This window comes from Natator depressus, chromosome 4, assembly GCF_965152275.1.
Source record: "Natator depressus isolate rNatDep1 chromosome 4, rNatDep2.hap1, whole genome shotgun sequence".
NCBI classification, from domain to species: domain Eukaryota; kingdom Metazoa; phylum Chordata; order Testudines; family Cheloniidae; genus Natator; species Natator depressus.
The window spans coordinates 102,406,580-102,430,534 of record NC_134237.1 but is presented as its reverse complement, the minus strand read 5'-3'; the positions used below and the strand labels follow the sequence as shown (position 1 = coordinate 102,430,534).

General features: G+C 37.6%; 1 protein-coding gene across 6 annotated transcripts in view; it reads left to right on the top strand.

Moving 5' to 3' along the window:
- PCDH7 (protocadherin 7) overlaps positions 1-23,955 on the top strand; it is a 603,373-nt gene that overhangs the window by 202,363 nt on the left and 377,055 nt on the right. The gene's annotated exons all lie outside the window — the stretch shown is intronic.

The window sequence follows — 23,955 nt, the reverse complement described above, 5'->3', positions numbered from 1 at the left end:
TCAGAGTGACTCACCATTTCCTCTGGCTTCATGCCTAAATCTAGTCACTCAAGACTAAGACATCTGAGTATAGAACATCATGCCAGATGTTGACTAAGCTTATCTTGTAAGGCTAGAAGTCATTAGAGAGTTCATATCCCTAGTTAAATTAGCCAAGTTCTATTTTCTTTTTCTTCTACAATCTTTTAGTACCTACAGTTGATGGAGTGTATGTGTCTAACCGTTTTCTAATTAACAATATATAGACTTCATAAGGTACATATTGTTATTTTTACCCCTCATATCACATAAATTTGCTTAATTTGTTTGATAAATAGTGCTAGACATTTCTCTCATAAATCAAGCAAATATGCTTATATCAGTGTGTACTCTTATGTTAAAATTTATAAAATGTATCAGATACGAGGGGGTGAAAATAGAAAAAGAAGAAATTACACAAATTAAGAATCTATACTTATTCTTATTTCTATTATTATTTTTTTAAATCCTAGAAAAATTGGACACACAAGTTAAAGTTAAGGCAGCTTTAACTTGTACGACCTGCACTTCCTCAGCAGGTCACCCGAGGTCTCATTGACCTTGGCAGCATTACAGCCGTCATATTTTTACATGGATGAACTGTTTTTGAACAATTTCTCCAGCGTATTAGGCACAACATGCTTTTCTTCAACATCAGACATGCATGTCTTTTCTTTCTGTCTAGTTGCTTCTTCAGCAAATGTACTTATTTTGGCTTTTGCAATGAATTTCCAATTTTCCATTAATGTTTGAATTGCCTGTATATTATCTCAGGGTAATGATGAAGTACAAGATCATGCTCTGCACTTTTCTAATTGTTGTAGTTTTTTAAACCATCTCATTCAAGACTTTAGTCTAACAGGGTTATTGGTAGTGTACTCTACTGCAGTAACCATGTTGATTTTGAAGGATTGAATTTCATTATTCACAACTCTGAGTAAAAACAAAACAAACAATCCTCCCCCCTCAACCCTACAGTGTTTCCTCTTGGTCTCTCTCCCTAATGACAATTGGAAGGGACAATTCAGGGAAAGCATCTTTTAGGCATCCAAAGTGGCAACATTGAATTCTTACCATCATTTTCCCCCTACCTTTTATAATCACAGAATTTATGTTCCACATTAAAGGACTAATTTGCCATGCTTTCATACAGTGCACACACATCTAAACATGGCCTGTGTGAGGGCCAGACAAAAATGCAAGGACTGCTCCATCCTAATTCCCCAGGGGATGCCTAGTGCCCCAAAGGGGGTGGGAATTGGAGGACAGGCAGGCCATGTCTCTGGATCCTCTTTCATTGGTCTGCATAGATCTCTGTTTTTGTACAAAGCTGCACCTCATAAAGGGGTGTAACAGTGGTCTCACTACTTCGCCCATTAGGTCAAGATGCTTTATTCATACCAGTGCTCCTCCTGGGACAAGGTGACTCTGTTCTGCTCCAAATTCAGGGTGGATTCTCCAATGTGAAGTCCAGACTATAGTTACAGGGCATTAAAAGAGAAAAATCAAAAAAAGAGTGAGAAAATCCTATCAACATTGTCTAAACAAAGCACTGTTATTGTGCTTTATTACATAGACAATATTAAGTCTTGGCAACAACTTTCCAAGTGTACATAAAGTTCATAGACTTTGTAAAATTCCATACAGAAGCCTATTTACTGGAACACAAGGAGTTAGTAAATTCTAACTCTTCATCTAATCCATCAGTTTGTTCCACATATGCCAATAAAACCTCTTTTGAAGATTAAAACAACACAAAACGTTCAGAGTTGCAGCCAATAAAACATATTGTTTATCCTCCCAAGTTGTTAAAAATTTGGCAGGGAAAAATTGCTGAACCACTACCAAATTTTGCAAATCCTTCCTTAAGAAGTCTGACTGTCTATCTCCTAGCCTTATTTCCCTAACCACACCATTAACACTTGGTGACCTGAAAAAACTAAACTTTTCTGTGTGTTTTAAAAATCTGTTTCAAGCCCTAGAATTATCATTTACAAATACTGATGGTAATAATAAACAAAACAAAACACCACCCAACAAAAAAAATCCCAGAAAGCATGAATAAACCAGTCTATTTTCTGATCCCTCTTGCACTGGTAGTTTCCAGATGCCTTGCTATGGGTTAGAAACAAGGTGTCAGATGTCGCATTTAAATGCTCTTCTTGTGAAATAGGCAGAGTGATAATTCATTTATCTTCTTCACCTTCTTTCAACCTAACACACTAGAGTTGGAGGACCTAGATTTATTTTCCAGAACATCCAGCTCCAATGCGTTACATTATCTTGAATGACTGTTTTTTCCCCATGTAACAGGGTGGGCCTGTAATGGCATTGGCCTAGCCCTCCTATTCCAGTTGCACCCTAATTTGGTGTAATGAGGAGGGCAGGGCTGGCCCCAGGGCTTATAAAATGAGAGCGCTCAAGGCAAGAGTGATTTCAGAGTTAAGAGAGAAAATTCAAAACCAAGAACCCAGTGAGATTGCTCATCAGAGCAGAGCTGAGTGGAGAGCTTCAGGGAAGGGAAAGACCCCGAAGGAGGAAGCAGTGAGAGTTGCCTAGTAAGTAGTGGAGTCAAATCAGGCTAATGAAAGTAGAAGGCAGTTGGGTGATCACCTGCAAACCTACCCAGACCAGAGATCCATGGCCAGAGAGGGCCAAAGGATGAAAACAGTAGAGGGAGATGCCGTTTGGTTCTCTGTGCTAGAAAGCTAAAGCTGGAGGGTCAGAGAGGGCTGGGGAATGATGGAAGGGTGAACCTGCTGTTGTCTCTGGGTAGGAGCTAGAACCAGACCTGAGGAGGAAAGAGGATGGAAAAGCACCCCAGTGAGAGAGGCTGGGGTGAGGAGTGATGAGAGATGCCAGAGCCTTCCTGAAGAGCTGGAGTGTAGCAAGATCTGCAAGAGCTGTGCTGGAGTGCTGGCGCATGGTGAACAACGCTGGAGCTGTATCTGGTGTTGAAGGAATTTTGGGAACTGAAAGAGTGAATGTACTTTTTGGACTGTGTTGGGGAACAATGGATTATGGTCATGGGATTTTTGTTATGACTTTAGTGCATAGGATTTTTGTAATAAATTAACCCTTCCAGGACTACTTGTATGTGAAGAACTTGCATGGAATTACCAGGGTCTCTGGAAGAAAAGGGAAACCGAGGCAGACACACCAGGCATGCTGTGTCCCGCCACAGGAGTGTTCCACCATATCACATATGATAGAGAAAGGGGAGGGTAATTGGCCTCTGAGGAGAAGGGAAGTCTGAGTGCCTGAAAGAGGGAAATTGAGGCAGGGAGATGACTGCAGGGCCACCCCGAGGGGCATGTTGGAAGTGGTCACGCTGACATCCTGCAACTCTACAAATCAGTTTTAGCATGATTTTGTACTTTAAAGAGGCTTGTATGACCAATCTCAACTAATGCAGAGTTTAAACTAAATAGCATAGATACATGAATGAGTTAGAGTCTTAGGTTTCAAAAGGTAATATAGGCTTCTATAATTAGCAAGCTCTATTTGTCCTTTAAGGCTAACCCAGGCTAAGCAGCTGGGGGGTGTCTTCATTATGCCTAGATACACCTTGCCTCCAGAGTCCAAGCAGCACAGAGATCCGTAATTCCTTTGGTTTGGGGTTATCATCTTCCTCCTGCCAGTGGGGGAGTTCCCTACGGAAGTCCTGTCTCTAAATACCCCCTTCTGGGATCAATATCTCCAGTGGGTTGGGTGAAACTCACTATCTGAGAGGACTTCAGCACAGCTATAATTTTATTATAGCTAAGCAGTGCCAGTGCATCTGAAAAGGATTATTTTGTTTGTTTGTTTTTTACTCTAGAATAGTGTGCAATGTGCATATTTCACAGAGAAGCTCTCATAGGAGTTGGAGATGAGAGGCCAGTGCATATTGATTATCCAGTAGTCAAGTCCTTCATACACTGAGAGTGTGGAGGAAAAACATGATATTCCTGGATAACTTTTAAAAAAGTCCAAATAGTATGCTAATATCTACAGAGCACAAAGAAAGCAAATAAACATCTTGAATGTGCTTTTAGATTTACTGACACTAAAATGGGAGAAAAATATTCTATCATTTCTTTTTTCATTACTCTGTTAGTTGTAATGGTTAATATTTTAAAAAAACCATATCTGCGTGCAATCAATCTATAAAAGTGGATTTTCTGAAACCTCTGCACTCTGGAAACTACTGCTTAGAAACTTACAATCTGATATTAAAGATGTCAGATTTCCCTGTCCAGAACTGGAGACTTTATACAAATAGAAATATCAGATCATAGGACTGAACTTGAAGAAATGCTGTTTAAAAAAAAAGGTAAAACATAGCACAAGATCAGTATAAATCCTTCAGACTGATAGGTACAGCATAACACTGAATTTTGTAATCCAGGTGATGTAGGGACAAATCATTTTAGAGCAATGGTTAATCCTTCAGAACAGAGAAATTAATTTTACAATCACATTGCAAAAAAAAAAAAAATCAGAGGCACGCAAGATGAAATATCATCTGATTTCACAAAGGAATACTTAGAATATTTTTCAGAACCCTTCTGGTTTTGAAGCTGTACAATATGTACTATATTATTAAACAATTAAATTAATCATTCCAAACACAGAACAAGACAAACTAACATTTTAAGCAATTCTTTTTTTTCCCTAAAGAGAGATTACTTCATTTTGTGGAATAGTCACTTGCAAATGTAATGTATAAGCAATTAAAAAAAAAAATCTGCAAAGATTTTCAGTGGCAGCCAATAGCTGTTAAACAAACAAACAAACAAACATCAATTAGGTGGTGTAGGGTAAAAAGAAAGATGTTAAAAAATATTTTGTCTGAATTTGGCTCTTCCTCTTCATTTCAGCAACCCATACATTTTAGCATTGCAGAAATCACAGCTTTTTATTTTTTTTTAAGTAATTTAGGGAGAGATTTTTCTAAGTCACAAAGAGGAATTACTTACCCATCTCTCACTGAATTTTTTAAAGTACTTAGACGCCTAACTCCTATTTATTTCAGTGGGAATTAGGCACCTAATACCTTTAGCAATCTGGTCCTGTTTGCCCTAAGTATCTCCTTCCAAAGTGCCATATTGCAACACCCTACCTCTCACTGAGTAGCAGTTAAGGTCCAGATCCACAAAGGGATTAGGCACCTAAAGCCTAATTTTAGACATCACTGTGATCCATAAAATCCTGCTCAGCTGCTGCCTAACTCTGTCAGCTCTTAAACTCACTTGGTGCCTACATTTCTGTTATAAAAGTCCCCTAGTTGATTAACTTCCTGCCTCTGAAAAGGAGCACTGCTGCCCTTAGGTAGGTGACTGGGTGCCTATCTCATACTCTGAGCCTCACTGCAATCTACAAACCAGGGGAAGATCTGTTAGCCATGCTTTGAGTATGCCCAACTCTGCACAAAATGACCTGTGGGAAAGGAAAAGGGGCTTCCCTTCAGCCTAGTGGTTAGGGTACCTGAGATGAGAGAGACCCTGGTTTAGCTCAGCCCTCTTCCTGATGAGGAGAAGAGATTTGAACATGGATTTCACATCTTTCTACTGACGATCTTAACCACTAGAGTATGGATTAGTCTGATAGGGAGCTCTTGTTGAATGCCTTCCACTTAATTAAATAATTACATCTTCAATTAGGCCTGACACAGACTAAGAATCACTTTATAGTACAGTGGTTAGGGCATGCACCTAAGAAGTAGGAAACAAAAGTTCAAATCCCCTCTCCTCATCAGTTAGAGAGGGGGAATTTAACCAGGGACTTATGCATCTCAGCTGAGTAGTCTAATCACTGTGATAACTGTTCTTAGAGAGGGTGCCTCCCCACACCTTGTATGGTCTTAGGTAGCTACCTAACACGTTCTTTCAAAAAATGGTTTAGTACCTAAACTGCCTGACTCCAGCAGCAGGGTTCCCAGCTGTGGACCCGAAGCAGAGAGAAGCACCTTTCTACAGCCCAGACTTAGGCACTGAACTCTGTCAGAGGGGCAAGGCTTAGGACACAATCTTAGCCCTATAAGCTAGTTTAGGCAGCAAACTGCCTACCATGCTGGCTTGTGTGGACACCATTCTCAGGTTGCCTATCTCTTCCCATTCATTGTATAGGGAGCATAGGTACCTAACTCAGACTTTGTGCATCCCATTGTTGATCCAGGGACTTTGTTGGCACATAAAAGTTAGGTATGGTGATGCTCAGCATTGCACTACTTAAGTCTCTTTGCAGATCCAGGCCTTACTCTATAAGTGGCTATGATTAAACACAGATAAAGATACCCAGCTCATGCTAAAGGATTATAAGGAGCACTAATTATTTCGTAACCTTTAAAAATATTATTTTTTATTTGACAGGGTTCTTCTTAAATACAGTAATGTTTCATTAATATTCCACAATATGTATTTAATATCTTTCCACCAGAAATTTAAAATAATTGAAAAATATTTAGAACAATTAAATAATCCACCTAAAATACTTTCAGCAGTGGCTGAAAGGCCATCAAATTCAGGAAACTACAAAATGGTGTTTTGGTATATTCCTAACCGTATAAGACTTTGTGGAAGTTCCCTGACCCCCTACTCTTTGAATCTCCACAAAAATAAATGTGCTTTGAAATCTTGTCTCTATATTTAACATATGATAAGAGCTCACCAGCCTGTTTCTTTTTATTGTAAAGTGTCCTCATTAGCTGTTTAAACAATGTCAAGAACTGTTCACTTGTCCTTTACAATGCCTACTCTTACTCATCGAGCTCAGGAGCAATTTTTGTAATGTCAGAAAGAGATAAAGCAAGAAACAGGAGCATTGTTTAATTCTGCTTTAACATGACACTTAAAAATCTTAAGTTTAAACTTTAAATCCTCTTCAAAATTCTAGAGGCTTCAATAATGTCTACAATTTTGAACAACCAAAATTGTGCACTCAGGTATTTCCATTTAAAAAACAAGTCAAATTACATCCACAAATGACATTTTAACAAAAAAAAAGTCAATAATCTCCACTTTGTTAGTGATGTGACTGCCATTCCATTGTTTATTGTTTCCAGCAGACCCAAGTTGTGTTCTGTACAGAAACCCTTTTACTCATCTGGCACACTGATTGCTGTTTACGTGTTTAGTTTGTAATGTGAAAGTCAGGAGAGGAAAAAGAAGGACTTTCATTAGTAACTCTATCATCCTTATCTTCTTCAGTCACATCACCTGCTGATTTTTCAGTAATGTGGATTGAAGCTCAGATGAGAGGCTCTTCTTCACTGTCTACTCCTAGCTCCTCACAAACTGTTAAAGCATCATCAGCTGCAGCATATTAAGCAGCAGGTGGTGCATCAGCTTTGCACTGAAGAAAATCATCTGGTTGCTGCAATGCAGATTCTTCATCATCAGAAGGAATTTTCACAGATGTCAGCATTGCTTACTGAAAACCCACACATAGTTAATGAATCACGTTTCAATTGTCAGGGCCTCTACTACATTGCAATTTGCTTCTGTCCATTGATGCTGTCCAGCATCAATCAGGTTATGTTTTACCAGAAGAGTTGTTCTATTAACAGTGTCCATATTGACTACCAGTAAGGTCAATAGACTTTGAGAAAGAAATATTTTAAGTAGGGCTGTCAATTAATTGCAGTTAACTCATGCAATTAAAACACAAAATTGTGATTAATTGCACTGTTAAACAATAGAATACTAAATGAAATTTGTTAAATATTTTCAGATGTTTTTCTACATTTTCAAATATATTGATTTCTATTACAACACAGAATAAAGTGTACAGTGCTCACTTTGTATTTTTTTTATTACAAATATTTGAACTGTAAAAATGACAATAGTATTTTTCAATTAACCTGTACAAGCACTGTAGTGCAATCTCTTTATCATGAAAGTTGAACTTACAAATATAGAATTAGGTACAAAAAAATAACTGAACTGAAAAATAAAACTATGTAAAACTTTAGAGCCTACAAGTCCACTCAGTCCTACTTCAGCCAATCGCGCAGACAAACAAACTTGATTACAATGTGCAGGAGATAATGCTGCCTGTTTCTTATTTACAATGTCACCTGAAAGTGAGAACATGCATTTGCATAGCACTGTTGTAGCCAGCGTTGCAAGATATTTATGTGCCAGATGCACTAAAGATTCATATGTTCCTTCATCTTCAACCACCATTCCATGCCGATTCCATTCAACCACATGCATCCATGCTGATGATGGGTTCTGCTCAATAATGATCCAAAGCAGAGTGGACCGATGTATGTTCCTTTTCATCATCTGAGTCAGATGCCACAAGCAGATGGTTGATTTTCTTTTTTGGTGGTTCAGGTTCTGTAGTTTCCGCATCTGCATGTTGCTCTTTTAGCACTTCTGAAAGCATGCTCCGCACCTCGTCCCTCTCAGATTTTGAAAGGCACTTCTGCTTCTTAAACCTTGGGTTGAGTGCTGTAGCTAGTTTCAGAAATCTCACATCGGTATCTTCTTTGCGTTTTGTCAAATCTGCTATGAAAGTGTTCTTAAAACAAACATGTGCTGAGTCATCATCCAAGACTGCTATAACATGAAATAAATGGCAGAATGCAGGTAAAACAGAGCCGAAGACATACAGTTCTCCCCCCAAGGACTTCAGTCACAAATTTAATTAACACATTATTTTTTAACAAGCATCATCAGCATGGAAACATGGCCTCTGGAATGGTGGCCGAAGCATGAAGGGGCATACGAATGTGTAGCAGATCTGGCACATAAATACCTTGTAATGCCGGCTACAAAAGTGCCATACAAATGCCTGTTCTCACTTTTAGGAATAAATAAATAAGAAACAGGCAGCATTATCTCCTGCACATTGTAATCAAGTTTGTTTGTCTGCGCGATTGGCTGAAGTAGGACTGAGTGGACTTGTAGGCGCTAAAGTTTTACATAGTTTTATTTTTCAATTCAGTTATTTTTGTACCTAATTCTATATTTGTAAGTTCAACTTTCATGATAAAGAGATTGCACTACAGTGCTTGTATAGGTTAATTGAAAAATACTATTTCTTTTGGTTTTTACAGTGCAAATATTTGTAATAAAAATAAATATGTCAGCACTATACACATTGTATTCTGTGTTGTAATTTAAATCAATATATTTGAAAATGTAGAAAACATCAAAAATATTTAAATAAGTGGTATTCCATTATTGTTTAACTATGCAATTAATCGTGATTAATTTTTTTAATCACTTGATAGCCCTAATTTTAATTATCTTTATTATCTCAGCATCCATTGGTTAAAAATAAGAAAAACAGCTTACTGGCAGCTTCTCCGGTTTCACATTTGAAGAAGATACATCGGCATGAGTGGAGAACTGTCATAAGCAGGTTCACATACTTTGTGTAGCGTAATTAATGATTTAGCCAAATTAAAGTTTCCTCCAATTTTTTAACATGCCATTCTAACTTTCTTACTGTATTTTCACATAAGTAGTACATTTTGAATTACTGTAGAAAACTCAACATTTCATGACCAACAGCTTTCCCTACTGCCCAGTCTTACTACACATCCTTTGATCAAGTTTCTATTCTTGGCTTTGTTTTTGTCTCTCAAAAACAAGTTTTGGCTACAGAGTCCTGTAACATCATATTCCATATGTTCTTAGGCTGATATCCAAACAGAATCAGGAAGTCTTTCCTTTCAATAGATGATGGTCTCTTCAAACATATTTTGAGCCTCACTTGACAGTTTTGGTAGGATAGTATGGTATGATTTTCAAGAGAACTCAACATTGACCTTAGTCTGCTCCTGTTGAGGGCAGTGTGAGTTTTTACCATTAATTTCACTGGGGAGAAGTGTTAGGCCAAGAATGAGTGTTTCTGAAAAGCTCGCATATACCTCTTCACCCAGTTATCAGTCTTGATGACTGAAAACATGACTGGGAAATCTGAGGAATTCTGATAATAATCAGGAATAATGGGAGGAAATTTAGAAAAGGATAATTCAGGGTAACTCAGGGCCAGCCTTATGAGTGGGTGATGTGAGCAACAGCCTACGGTGCTGTGGTTGCAGGGGGCACCATGCTCAAGATGCTGCAGAAGAGCCGTGCCCACCCAGAAGGGGGAGATAAAGGGAACTGCAGGATGAGAGCCAGGTGCTCACACACATCCCCTCTCTGCAGTCCCAGCAGCATGATACCTGCAGTACTTAAAGGAAGTTACCCAGGGTGCCATTGTCCATAAGGCTGTCCCTGGGATAACTACTGATGAGATTTCTTCACCACTCAACCTATCCAGAGCACCTCATCCAGTTCTCTGGAATCCAAGAAACCAGTTCAACTCTGGACTCATTACTGAGGTTTCTTTAGAACATAAGAACAGCCATAGTGGGTCAGACCAAAGGTCCATCTAGCCCAATATCATGTCTTCAGACAGTGGCCAATGCCAGGTGCCCAAGAGGGAATGAACAGAAGAGGTAATTGTCAAGTGATCCATCCCCTGTTGCTCATTCCCAGCTTCTGGCAAACAGATGCTAGGGACACCATCCCTGCCCATACTGGCTAATAGGCACTGATGGACCATTCCTCCATTATCTTATCTAGTTCTTTTTTGAACCCTGTTAAACTATACTTGAGTTGATCAGACTTAGGCGTAGGGTGTGCATACAGGGTATACCAGACATCCAATGTACATAATCATGAATCAGCTTATATACACATTTACACTTAATATTATTGGTTAATATATCATGGTTGGTCTATTTTCTGTAACCCATCCCAGTTCAGATTATGAAAATGTCCACAAACTGCAAAAGTATGCTAGTAAGCAAGCTTATCATACATTACTCTTCTATTTCTTTATCTATTAACTGTTATTTTCAAGTTTACTTGTGAGTTTAGGCGTTGTCCATTATTAACCTCTTTTTCCCTACTTCTGTTTTCTTTTATGCAAGGCCTATTGCTACCAGGACATTTTTCTTATTAGTGAAAATACATGAAATAGTTTTCTGACAGAAGAGGTGGAAGCTTCATAGTTTGTCATATTTCAGTCTAGACTTGACAAAACACTACTGAGTGTGTATACAGTAAGGCACAATTTTCTACTGATAGGGAGATGGATTATTATACTTTAGTAATAGGTCCTTACCACAGCTATGTTATGATATTTTGAATACTACAGGATAATATTCTTCATATGAATATTTAAAACCTACAAAGCAAGCCAACTTTTAAGTTTCTAGCTACAGTTGCTTATGTTGCTAGAACACTACATATGAGGGAAGAATCTTGGTTTTTTTCCCCCATATCTGAAGGTCTAGCTTTAAAAAATAAATCATATTTGTGCTGAACACACAAGTAAAAGCTGCAGGTTTGTCACCTAGACACCTAGGTTTCTCCTGCTGGGCACATACACTATGCCTCACTCTAGGTGTCCAGACACCTAAGCCTCAGCAGGATCCTCAAACCAGGTAGAAATATGTATTTTCTTGCCTATCTGGCATATGGGGCCTGATTTGGCTGCTGGATAAGGGCCCATATGAAATCTGGCCAAAGGAGGAGATAGTGGTGGTGACTCCCTTACAACTTTTAGCCCATGGTCAAAGCACTCACCTGAGATGTGTGAGATCCAGATTCAGTCCCCTGATATGTCTGATAGGGAGAAAGGATCTTCTGAGAGGTGGGACATGCATATTCAAATCCTAACCACTTAAACAGTTATTGAGCCAGAGAGAGAAAGAATGAATGATTCTACAGGATGGTGTCATGGCACTCATCCGGGAGGTAGAAAACCCAGGGTCCCCTCCCCACTTCTCCACTGATTATTTAAGTATTTATTACATCAGAATTTCTTCTTACTCTAATTATTACCATATTAAGCATAATTTTCAAGTTAAGCATTGGATTTCTTGTTTTATGGAAATGGCAGATGTTCAGTTTTCCTTTAATCTGAACACCAATCCTTCCCTCAGTTACATGAACTTTTGGGACATTAAATCTTGATCACAGAACTCCTTGTTGCTAATGGATCTGCCAGCTGACTAGCTGTATTTTTGGTAATTTGATTACTTCTAAGATAAGTCATAGACTCTTATGGGTTTATTCTTAATATACACAGTTCTTCATTAAAGAAAAGAAGCCATATATGAAAATTAAATGTCTATATTCTGCTATATAAAAAAAAAATCAAGTATGGAATTTGAGCTGACCTTCCCATTAACCTTTAGCTGGAATAAAACAGAGCTAAAAGTGATCAGCATAATATACAACTAGTTTCAAATATCTGTATAACTTAATCTTAAATTTACTGTAATATGCAAAAAAGCTCAAAAATGTTAATACAGATTCCCTCTAATATTGTTCATTGACTTCAAATGGGTGTTCAGTTCCTCTGAAGATCAGACTGCTTTCCCAGGTGAATGAGTATGGATTTAGATGTTTAACTTTAGAAAAACAACCTCTAAAATGTTGGCCCTGAAAAACCAATTCTGATAATAAGGAAAGGCCAAAGTCAAAAAACCTGAGCTAGCATTCATCTGCTAATCACAACCACCTGTTCTAACACCCAGTAAAAGCTCAGTCCCTGGGAGAATTCCTTCCATTAATCACACTGCATTATCTGGCCATCTGTTATAACTGCTAGAAAAGCAGCAGTCCCTTTGGTGGCCATTATTAACAGATTTTGCACTTTATATTTTACTTGCTGAAATGTTCCACACACCCCTTATCCTCAAAAAAAGCAGGAAAATAAGTCCTAATAAACCAACAGTTATTCTGAGATTACTGGTTTGCTTGACTAGAACATGCCAGGTGGGTGTTTGCTACATGGGGGGGAACCCTAATTTTTTCTTCAATTTTGACTAGTGTTTCCAAACTTAGTAAAGAGAATGGGGTTGATTCATGCCCACTGGGAGAGAAGGGTGAAAACTGTGCATATAGGCTATATTTCTGCTGGTTCAACTTCCCGACAAAGTGTTCAGTCAATATATCCCCCCACGTGGCTTGACAGTACCCCATTGTGCTTGGGAAGGATCAATTATTTTGTGTCTGCCTGGATGTTTGCAAACTCAAAGAAAGTGGAGGTTAGAGGTAACTTGCTGTCAAGGTTCCTTCCCCACTCTGAACTCTAGGGTACAGATGTGGGGACGTGCATGTAAGACCCCCTTAGCTTAGTCTTACCAGCTTAGGTTAAAAACTTCCTCAAGGTACAAACTTTGCCTTGTCCTTGAACTCTATCCTGCCACCACCAAGCATGTTAAACAAAGAACGGGGAAAGAGCCCATTTGGAGATGTCTTCCCCCCAAGCCCTACACCCCCTTTCTTGGGGAAGGATTGATAAAAATCCTCACCAATTTGCATAGGTGAACACAGACCCAAACCCTTGGATCTTAAGAACAATGAAAAAAGCAATGAGGATCTTAAAAGAAGAATTTTAATTAAAGAAAAAGTAAAAGAATCACCTCTGTAAAATCAGGATGGTAAATACCTTACAGGGTAATCAGATTCAAAACATTAGGGGAAGAAAAAAGTTATTTAATTGTGCTATGTGTTTTGTCTGTCTAATGGATTTTCACTCCCAGCCCACCCTAAATTAAGCAACTGGGATTTGGTATGTGCTGAAAAATGAATCATCAGTGGCACGCATACAGCTGTACTGTAGTTCTCTTACACACACTAGTCTGTATTTGCCAGCTGGACAGTCAGCAGATAGACTTTGGGGCAGACCACCCACAATGGTTGCACAGATTGAGAGAATCCAGTAATATGCTAGTCCTTTTTTTATAATACAACTGTTCACTCTCATCTTTTGAACTCTGAGATTGAGAAACAAATCAGGAATGTTTTACACAGTAATTATTTTTAAAATGTACATTCTTAACAGTGGATGTGTTAGCCAGGATTCTTCAGTATCTCATAGTATCTTTGCAACAACACTGAATATGGGAAACTCAGGTGGAGAAATGCTTGGTTTTGTTTTAGCGCATCATAACTGACTTCTAATTTTATTACTAATATAAATACAGAGAGGCACATTACATCTGATTTTAGTTACAACACTTGAGGTAACTTGACTTATTTCAGTAATGACTTGGAGTAATGTCCATAACTGAGATGAGAATCCAGCTCACTGTATTTGTCTGGTCTCCTCCCACTAAACTTATTATAAAGCCCAAGCAGTAACAATTATAAACAATTTGCACTTAAGTAATTCCTTTCCTTCTATTTGGAGATCACATAGCACTTTATAAATTTCAATGAGTTGAGCCCCACGTCACCACTGTATGAGGTAGGTATCATTTTCCCCTTTCACAGTATGATCAAATTGAGGCAGAGAATGATTATGTGACTGACCAAATTGTATACATATTATTTTTTTTCACATGCTCATGTTGATTAGTATCTTTAATCCATGAGTACGTATTTATTTGGGGGTAAACAATAGATTGGTTGAGCTCTGCATGCCCTGGCAATTATTTATTCTGTACTGCTGAAAGCAGTGGAACTAGTAGTATGTTACTCAACACGAACAAGAGTGACAGAATAGAAACTCGGAAACTTTGACCTCTTCCAAAGCCTACTGAAGTCAATGGAAAGACACCCAACATCTTCAGTGGGCTTTGGATCAGGCTCTTATTGATAGGAAAGGAGCTTTTAAAGTCATCTAGTCCATCTCCTTGCTGGGAAATATTATAGTCTCCATTTTATTGTCTTAGTTTTGACCCCAGTGTTTTTATTTTCATTGTTCCATGCTAAATAATTCTTGTCCTTCCTTGGTATTCACATCCTTTAAATATTGGTACACAGTTATACTGTGTCCCTTTAGCCATCATCTAGCCTAGTTATATATGTTTAGTTCTTTTAAACCCTTGCTATAAATCATTCCTTCTGAAATAATTTTTGGTGCTCTTGCCTGCACTCCCTCTACAGACATTTGTCTATGTCTTTGTGCTAGTGAGAGTCACAAGTGAATGCACTGTTCCTGATTGCAAATTCATCAGTCAGATAAAGAAGGACTAGTCTCACCTTGCTCTGTGACATGTTACCTTTGTGTATCCACCCCCAAATCACACTGACCTTTTTTTTCCTGCCATAATGCATTGCAAATTCATACCTAATTTGCTCCCCATTGTTACCCCGGGTGTTTTATGGCATTATTTCTTTCCAGATATTTTCTTTCTATTGAATATCTTTCTTTGATTTTTTTCCCCTCGGATTATTAGTGTGCATTTTTTCAAGCTGAATCTTATTTTGCTATTTCCTGCCCATATGTCTAATCTTTCTAAGTCCCTAAGTCCCTCCTGTCCTCATTGGCCCTCTCAGCACCTCTCAATTTAATATAATTTGTGATTGCTATTAATATGCAGTCTTCTGCTTTGTTCAGATCTTATACAAAGATATTAAGAACTGACCTAACACTAGTTCTTGTAGCACTCCACTAGACACTTCACTTTAACTCAAAACTGGACAGGTAACAATATCCTCTTTGTACAATGGCTCCACATTTGGATAAGGAGGAGATATAGAGAGGTGCCTGTATCATGTTCCTGTCATTTTGGAAATTTTCAAAAAAGGTCACTTACTGGTTTATTAAAGAAAGACTCATTATTGGAACTACTAAACCTAAATCAAATGTCACCTCAGGAAACATCATTAAAGGTCATTTGTGCTGATAATTTTTTCGTAAATTCCAGACTGTACCTTGTAGTTGTTTTAAATCAGGGATGAAGAATATTCTAAATCCAAGCAGAGATTTGTTATAATACATGCTAAAAAATCTTTGTTTATAAATAAGTTTTCTATGTACTTTTTCTGGAAGTCAGTGGATAATTCCATACAACTGTGCCAAATGCCAGATATTTAGAAATCAGCAAATTAACCTCATCATACCATCTACCGCTCAGTAATTGATTACTTGTGGTGAAGAGCAGTACTGTCCAATCTATTTCACTCTATTCTTTTTGAACACTGTCTAACACGTGACCATGGGTACAGTTCAAATTCAAACAGCCACATTAATCAGAGAATGTTGAGATGACGCCTTCTTTCAATTGTTGGGTTAGTGATGGTCAGTTGTTAGGTTAATGCTGAGTGGTGTTGGTGGCCTGTGCTATAATGGAGGTCAGACTAGATGATCTCATTATCCCATCTAGCCTTAAACTGACTCTTGATTAAATAAAATAATTCATATAAACACTTTGTACAGGATTATGGCCAAATCCTATAAACTCTTACTCATTCAAACAGGTCCTGTGCCAGGACACCATTGTGCCAGGTACTCTATTTCTCTTATTCCTAATTTACATACTAACCCAACAACTGAAATGAGACCCAAGTGTTACAACCCACAGGAGATTAGGCTATTATGTGCCACAGGCAGAGACTAGAAGGGACCAAGGTGCACCAAATGCCCAAGGCCCCTACAATGGAAGGGAAATGATAATGTGAAAGAGACCCAGATAATCATGGCAAGTGAGCTGCACTCACATGCTCTAGAGGAAGGTGATCATCCCACAAGGTCACTGCCAAGCCTACCTGGGGGGAAATTCCTTCCTGACCCCATATATAGTGATCTGCTAAAATTCAGTAAGAAGGTAAAAACTGGATGGCAGACAGTATAGTGAGTCATTGTTAAGCAGAAGGCTGTGGACATTATCGTTCTATGAATATTCTAGTAAGGCCAGATGTGGAATCCAAGTAGCTGAATGGCTATTTTTAAATCTTTTGTCAAATAAGAAAATACAAGAATGATTATATCAAGTCCGTCAGTATTACAAGTTTCAATAGTGGAAAATGTAGCAATGAGGTTGCATACCACAGGGTTTTGTTGATCTGAATTCAAGCTGAAGATCTGATAGTGGCAGACCCAAACATTCATAAATCATGCCATGATTCTTCTGTCAGACTTTGAAACCTTATACAATTTACATATGAACGGCAATAAATAAAGATGTGATATAGCATTTCAGCAGCTGATTGATGAGGTCACACCACACATCTTTGCAACAAAGTCTTTTTTATACGAAATACATGGTAGCAAGCTAGGGTATGCTATTTCTATCACATAGGAATGCACAACTCTTTTATATCACAATGATTCGTTTTCATCTTCAGCATTATTCCACAGAATTCTTGTCAGCAAGTTAAGGAAGTATGGGCTAGATGAATGCACTATAAGGTGGGTAGAAAGCTGGCTAGATTGTCGGGCTCAACGGGTAGTGATAAATGGCTCCATGTCTAGTTGGCAGCCGGTGTCAAGTGGAGTGCCCCAGGGGTCGGTCCTGGGGCCGGTTTTGTTCAATATCTTCATAAATGATCTGGAGGATGGTGTGGATTGCACTCTCAGCAAATTTGCAGATGATACTAAACTGGGAGGAGTGGTAGATACGCTGGAGGGGAGGGATAGGATACAGAAGGACCTAGACAAATTGGAGGATTGGGCCAAAAGAAACCTGATGAGGTTCAATAAGGATAAGTGCAGGGTCCTACACTTAGGATGGAAGAATCCAATGCACCGCTACAGACTAGGGACCGAATGGCTAGGCAGCAGTTCTGCGGAAAAGGACCTAGGGGTGACAGTGGACGAGAAGCTGGATATGAGTCAACAGTGTGCCCTTGTTGCCAAGAAGGCCAATGGCATTTTGGGATGTATAAGTAGGGGCATAGCGAGCAGATCGAGGGACGTGATCGTTCCCCTCTATTCGACACTGGTGAGGCCTCATCTGGAGTACTGTGTCCAGTTTTGGGCCCCACACTACAAGAAGGATGTGGATAAATTGGAGAGAGTCCAGCGAAGGGCAACAAAAATGATTAGGGGTCTAGAGCACATGACTTATGAAGAGAGGCTGAGGGAGCTGGGATTGTTTAGTCTGCAGAAGAGAAGAATGAGGGGGGATTTGATAGCTGCTTTCAACTACCTGAAAGGGGGTTCCAAAGAGGATGGCTCTAGACTGTTCTCAATGGTAGCAGATGACAGAACGAGGAGTAATGGTCTCAAGTTGCAATGGGGGAGGTTTAGATTGGATATTAGGAAAAACTTTTTCACTAAGAGGGTGGTGAAACACTGGAATGCGTTACCTAGGGAGGTGGTAGAATCTCCTTCCTTAGAGGTTTTTAAGGTCAGGCTTGACAAAGCCCTGGCTGGGATGATTTAACTGGGAATTGGTCCTGCTTCGAGCAGGGGGTTGGACTAGATGACCTTCTGGGGTCCCTTCCAACCCTGATATTCTATGATTCTATGATTAGCCAACCAAACCTATAGCAGTGCATTTTTGCTCAGAGATGGGATAACATTAGGTCTTAGAGGAAGTGAAGCCAGCCCAATAAGTATAGCAGGTTAAACAGCTAACATAGAACAAAGAATATAGTTTCATTAATCTATTGAAAATTATGCAAAGGAGTTTCCTCTACATCATTCCACAAAAGTGGGATTCCTTAGATTATAATCCATTTTCTACTGAAGTACTTCGTTCCAGAGTATACATTAAACTTGCTATGTTTGCAAAACATAGCACTGGCAGAAGACAGTTAATCCTACTTTCAGAAGTAGGATAAAGTCAAAAGAATTGACACTCCAATTTCTAAAAAGCAGATTTTCTATGGAATGGAATGTTAAAGGTTTTACCTGATATAATACAGGGATCAGCATATAACAATGACATCAAACTTTTCCAAAAGGTAAATATCAAAGCAGTTTTACAATTGTTAAATAACACTGAAGATCCTGTATAGGAAAGAAAACATGAGATTTGTCCATGAGGAGGGGTTTTTTAGGGTAATTGGCTCATGTAGGTAAGTCTTTGAAAAATACCAATGTTACCTTCATTATCAGATCTGTAAAGGACATTGCATAACAATCAGCACTGGCAACACCACATTATTTCCCTTTCCCCAAAGCCTACACAGCTGATTGGTATTTTGCCAGCCACTGAAAATGCTTCATTCCTGCAGGGAAGAAGCAGGATTCTGCAAAGTGACTGGAACACATTCTGGTCTCCTGCTGCTAAGGGGTCCGTCAACAGTCTTAAGACATGGGTAATTCAGAACAAGCATTAGTGAGACACTTACCAGAGTCATTTCTGTGGTGTAGTAGACTGTGGGTTAGGGGGTTACTAGCCAGTGTTTGACTATTATTGATTTACATGACTAGGGCCAAGTAAGCATATGTGGCACTTAGAACAATGTGGAAATAGCAGGTGAGAGTTTATAGGGACTGAATAAAGTTTTGATCTAAAGTTCCCTCAAATTATTTATTACAGTATTTTTAAAATTATTATTCATACTTAAACACACACAATATTTCTCAATCCTAATGAAACCAGGAAAAGGATTCCATATTCACATGGATGTAATGTCTGTTGCATATGTATATTAAAGACTAGATTTATAAAGGTATTTAGATGCCTATAGATATGGATAGGTTACTAACTGCTTTTGAAAAGTGCCCTAAGCACATAACTTACTGCGTGCCTTGGAAGTTTTGAAAATTCCCCTAGGTGCCAATCTCTATCTTTAAGAGCCTAAAAACCCTTAAAAATCTGGACCTAAACCCATCAAGAGGGAGAACTTTCCCAGACTCCTTATAAGTCACATTTCCAACTACCCATTTTGTCATAAATAACCGCCCCCTCTCACGCACATATTTCCTAATTAGTTGTGCAGGTAAGGCTATGCAACACTGATATCAGCTTGTGATGTTCTAGGGAAATGAAATCAATTGTATCTATAAAAGTGTGCTCTGTTGCTGTGTTAGGCAACTACCCTTCTTGAATCCACACTATGTCATTAATAGACCTGTTTCATGCACCCTAGAGACTAGTATTTGATTCTTAGTTTTACAGTGGAATACCAATAGCTTTGTGTATGTGTGTGTTCGCGCTTTCTGCAAGTGCCCAGATGCAGGGATTCCAATAGAAAAAAGGTCTCTTCTATTTAGGAGTAACATCACATGTAAGGAATTCAGGTAGCCTTGAGCAAGAGTAATGATATTACGTGTTAAAAGTTTGGTTTTCACTAGACAATAATGTGTGTGTGTGTGTGTGTGTATTTTTTTTAATACTGATATGAAAGAGAGTTATGGCAAGGTAATATTGAAACACATCTGAAAGTATTCATTTTCTTTGATCAGCCAATGATATTTAATTGTTTAACATTCTGAATGTTCTGAACCTGTATTGCCATAACATCTTCTTATATCATGCAAATTGGATTTGGCCATGTCTAGTATTTAATTTAATATTCTTAAGAACTTAATTTCTGAAAAAGAGTCAACGTTACATTTAACGTGTGTGTGTATGTGTGTGTATATATACACACTCAGAGCTAGAACAGGTGTAGCCTTTTTGTTTCTGAAGACTGAAGTTCAAACATGTCTGATTAACGCTGATAAACAATTGAATATATAGCATTTATATCAGCATTTGCATTTTCAAAATGCTATATAAATGTTCGTGTTTTCCCACGTGAAGTGAGTTTGGGTATAAATATTTCTCGGTGGACACATCTCCTCTTCTACCCACCATGCAATTTGACACCAACTCCTGCTAACAACCATGCAGTTTGACATAATTTGCAGTCTTTGCTCAGGAGAGGTACCAGTATAGACCATGACTTTTGTGTAGATCAGGACAGAGTAATATTAACAGAATTCTATTGGATTTTACAGTGTACTTTCCCTTGATGTAGCCAGTGTTGTCTCATTTTCATGAATATTTAAAATCCCCAAATTAGCTCTAAATATGTAAAAAGAAGTGCCTAAAATATATTTTGGAAAACACTCCTAGTAACCCTTCATATTACCTCTAGAGCAAATTACCAGTGAATTTTAGTTCAAAAGTTAATGCAGCCTAAATTGTGTTCAAACTAGAGATGGTTGAAATGCTTTTTTATTTTAAAATAGTCTATTCTTTAAACAATATCTTTAATTTCTTTAGAAAATTTCCAGATTTTGAAAATAAATAAATAAGGTGGTGGTTCTTGAAAATTCTTTTTTTGTTTGTTTTGTTTTTCAGTTTTTATTAAAAGAATTTTGGATTTGTTTTTATCTTTTTCATTTCTTTTTAACTTTCTTTTCATAGAAATACTTATTTTCTAACCGGTTCCAAGTCATACTATTACCAGTTAATATACACTAGTTGTTCTTCTTCCCTCCCCAGATATGTAGCAGTGCATATAGTGAAAGACATGACTGAACCCTCAAATGCCTATATTTTGACATAAGCTGCATTTATTTAATTGCTACTAATATTTCTAGCTTTATTCCCAGTTCTTAAGAACAAAAGGTTAAAATATCTTAATGCTACAATGCATGGAAGACTTACACATTTAGAGAGGATTTTTGCAGTCTATATACACAATTAAGTAGGTCAATAGTTCGTATACTATATGCTTACACTCTTTTATTTATTATTTTGTTGAACGTTATATTTGACAGCTCATAACCTCCAGTAACTGTAGATGATTTTGTTTATAAATATAAATGATCTAATAAAATCAAGTAGTTGTAATCAGTATGCATTCCATGTGGAACTATAACAAAACTGACATTTTGAAATATTTAATTGTGTATTCAAAAGTGCTAGTGGATATGCCATAGCTTGAATAAAATCCTGAAACCAATTAATGTGGTTTCATTTATCAAACATGGTAGAGCTGTTATAAATACTACTAATAACATCATAACAATATATTTCCATTTGTCTGTAGATACAAAATGCTGCAGTGTTACATTATAGCCCTGAAGTACAAAAAATGCTTCTTTAGGCTTGATTCAACAAAAATGTAGCCATTTTCCATGCTCTGGAAGCTGCCAGGAAGCTGCAAAAGCCCCCAAAATACTTATCTTTACATAGTCTACCAAAGAAAATAAACGTACTCTTAGCTGATATTCCTAGTGTATCTTTTTTTCTTCTTGAAACTGACCTTTCATAACATTGAAATGGAGGGTAAAGTCAGGCATTGATGCTAAAGTTCTAAAATATATAAAATGTAGACTTTTGGTAGTGTTTTATTTTTGTTACTAGAAAGCACAAAAAGACAGTGGGCCAAATTCTGCTCTCATTTATAGCAGTTTAAGGGCCCAGTTAAACACTCATCAAAGTCAGTGGAAAGGCTACCACTGACTTCTTTAGGCAGGTCCTAAATCTGGGATAATTCCACTGATCTGAATGCTTTGGCCAAGAACCTCTAGTACATTTTAGAATTTCACATAGTTATATGTTTGCTGCAATATTTTAATTGCTGCATCCTGAAATCATAGACCCTTTTTAGTCACTTAAGGCCTGATTGTGCCTCCCTAACACTGCATAGGTCCTTACTACACAAATAGACTCAGTGATTTCAGGGGAATTATTTGTATTGCAAGATATTGTTCAAATGAGAAAAGGTTTTAGGATCTGTCCCTCTATTACTATGCATTGTAAAGGGGGAATCCAGTTTTATCATTTGCCTCTCGGGACATATGCAATACAAAATATCCCAACATTTTCAAAGCAGCCTCTAATTTTGATGTCCTACATTAGTGGAGGCCTCAAATTTTGGCCAATTTAAGGCTCCCTGGATCTGACTTTCAGAAGTGCTAAACACTCCCACTTCCAGCTGAAGTCAATGGTGACTGAGAGATTTTTTATTTTTTTATTTAAAAAAAAAAAAATCAGGCCAAGCTGTCTCAAGCTGGCCAAAAATTTAGGCCCTAAAAATCAAAGGCCTCAAAATGTTGACTTCTAAATGGGTAGGGCTATGATGGTACCATTCTAAAACTCTTAATCATTGCCAATTTACTTTAAATCCATACCATGTGGGAAAAGAACATTTAAAGTAATCCTTCCTGGTGGATGAAAATGGGAAGTCAGATAGAAGTATGTAATAAGACTTGTGAACAAAATATGGATATAAAAAGGTGAGATTATATCAACCACTGTGTATTGTTCAAAACCATACAGCATTCAGACCGCTTACAATGACACCATAGATAATAAAAGTATATATTTACTTTCTATAATGTTTCAGCTTCAGGTAATATTCAACACTCAAGTCTGAACTAGATTGAAACTGTGTTCCCAGTGAAAGGGAAACCTAACATTTTCCATATGCACTGTCATATTCCATCCCTTTTCCAATATTCATGTTTCATTAACATTCAGTATTGGATGAACCTAGGCCTGAGTTTAAAAAAATTAACAAAAATAAAATATTTCTAATTTGTTTCAATATTTGCTATCTATTTAATATTTTATGAGCTAGGCCATCTTGTTTTTTTTTTTAAAAAAAAAGCAAATTCAAAGAGGCAGATAATAAACCAAAAATCTTGACGATTTGTTTTAATATTTGATATAGAATTGTCATGAAGGGTTACTTACTTGCTGACATGGGGAGTTGGGAATTTGCAACACTAACAACTAGTGCAGCTTTGATGATTACACTACTAGAATTTAGTGTTGGGAAATCCTACCCTTGTTGCCAGGAGTTTAAGATAACAGATGAGACTGGGAATGGAAGAACTCAGTTTATCCAAAGGCTATCTACTGCAGAGGTAGTGTTAATGCATGCATATCTGTGATACCCATGAACTAATTCAGTCAATTCACAGCCTTTCCCGGGAAAACTTTTTTCAGGAAGTTACACTGATACTTTTCTTGAAAAAACAATTGCTGTTGTTGTGTTTTTGTGTTTTGTGTTTTTGTTTTTTTAATGATGATTTTACTGGACAGTTTTAGATTTTTTCCTATTTTTTTAAACTTAACCTCTCATACTTCAGATTTGCTAACATACTGTATGACTAGCAAATATATTTTATAGTAGATAGGAGACAAGATTATTGCAAATAACAATATATATTGTTTTATGAAGTCCTTTTATTAAATGCTTAGAGACATAATGACTCCTATGGAAATCAAGCATGCATCTATTACAAAAACTTGAACATGGGTGCTGTTTCAGTAAATTTGTTTGAAGTACTGAATCACAAACTTTTGACATC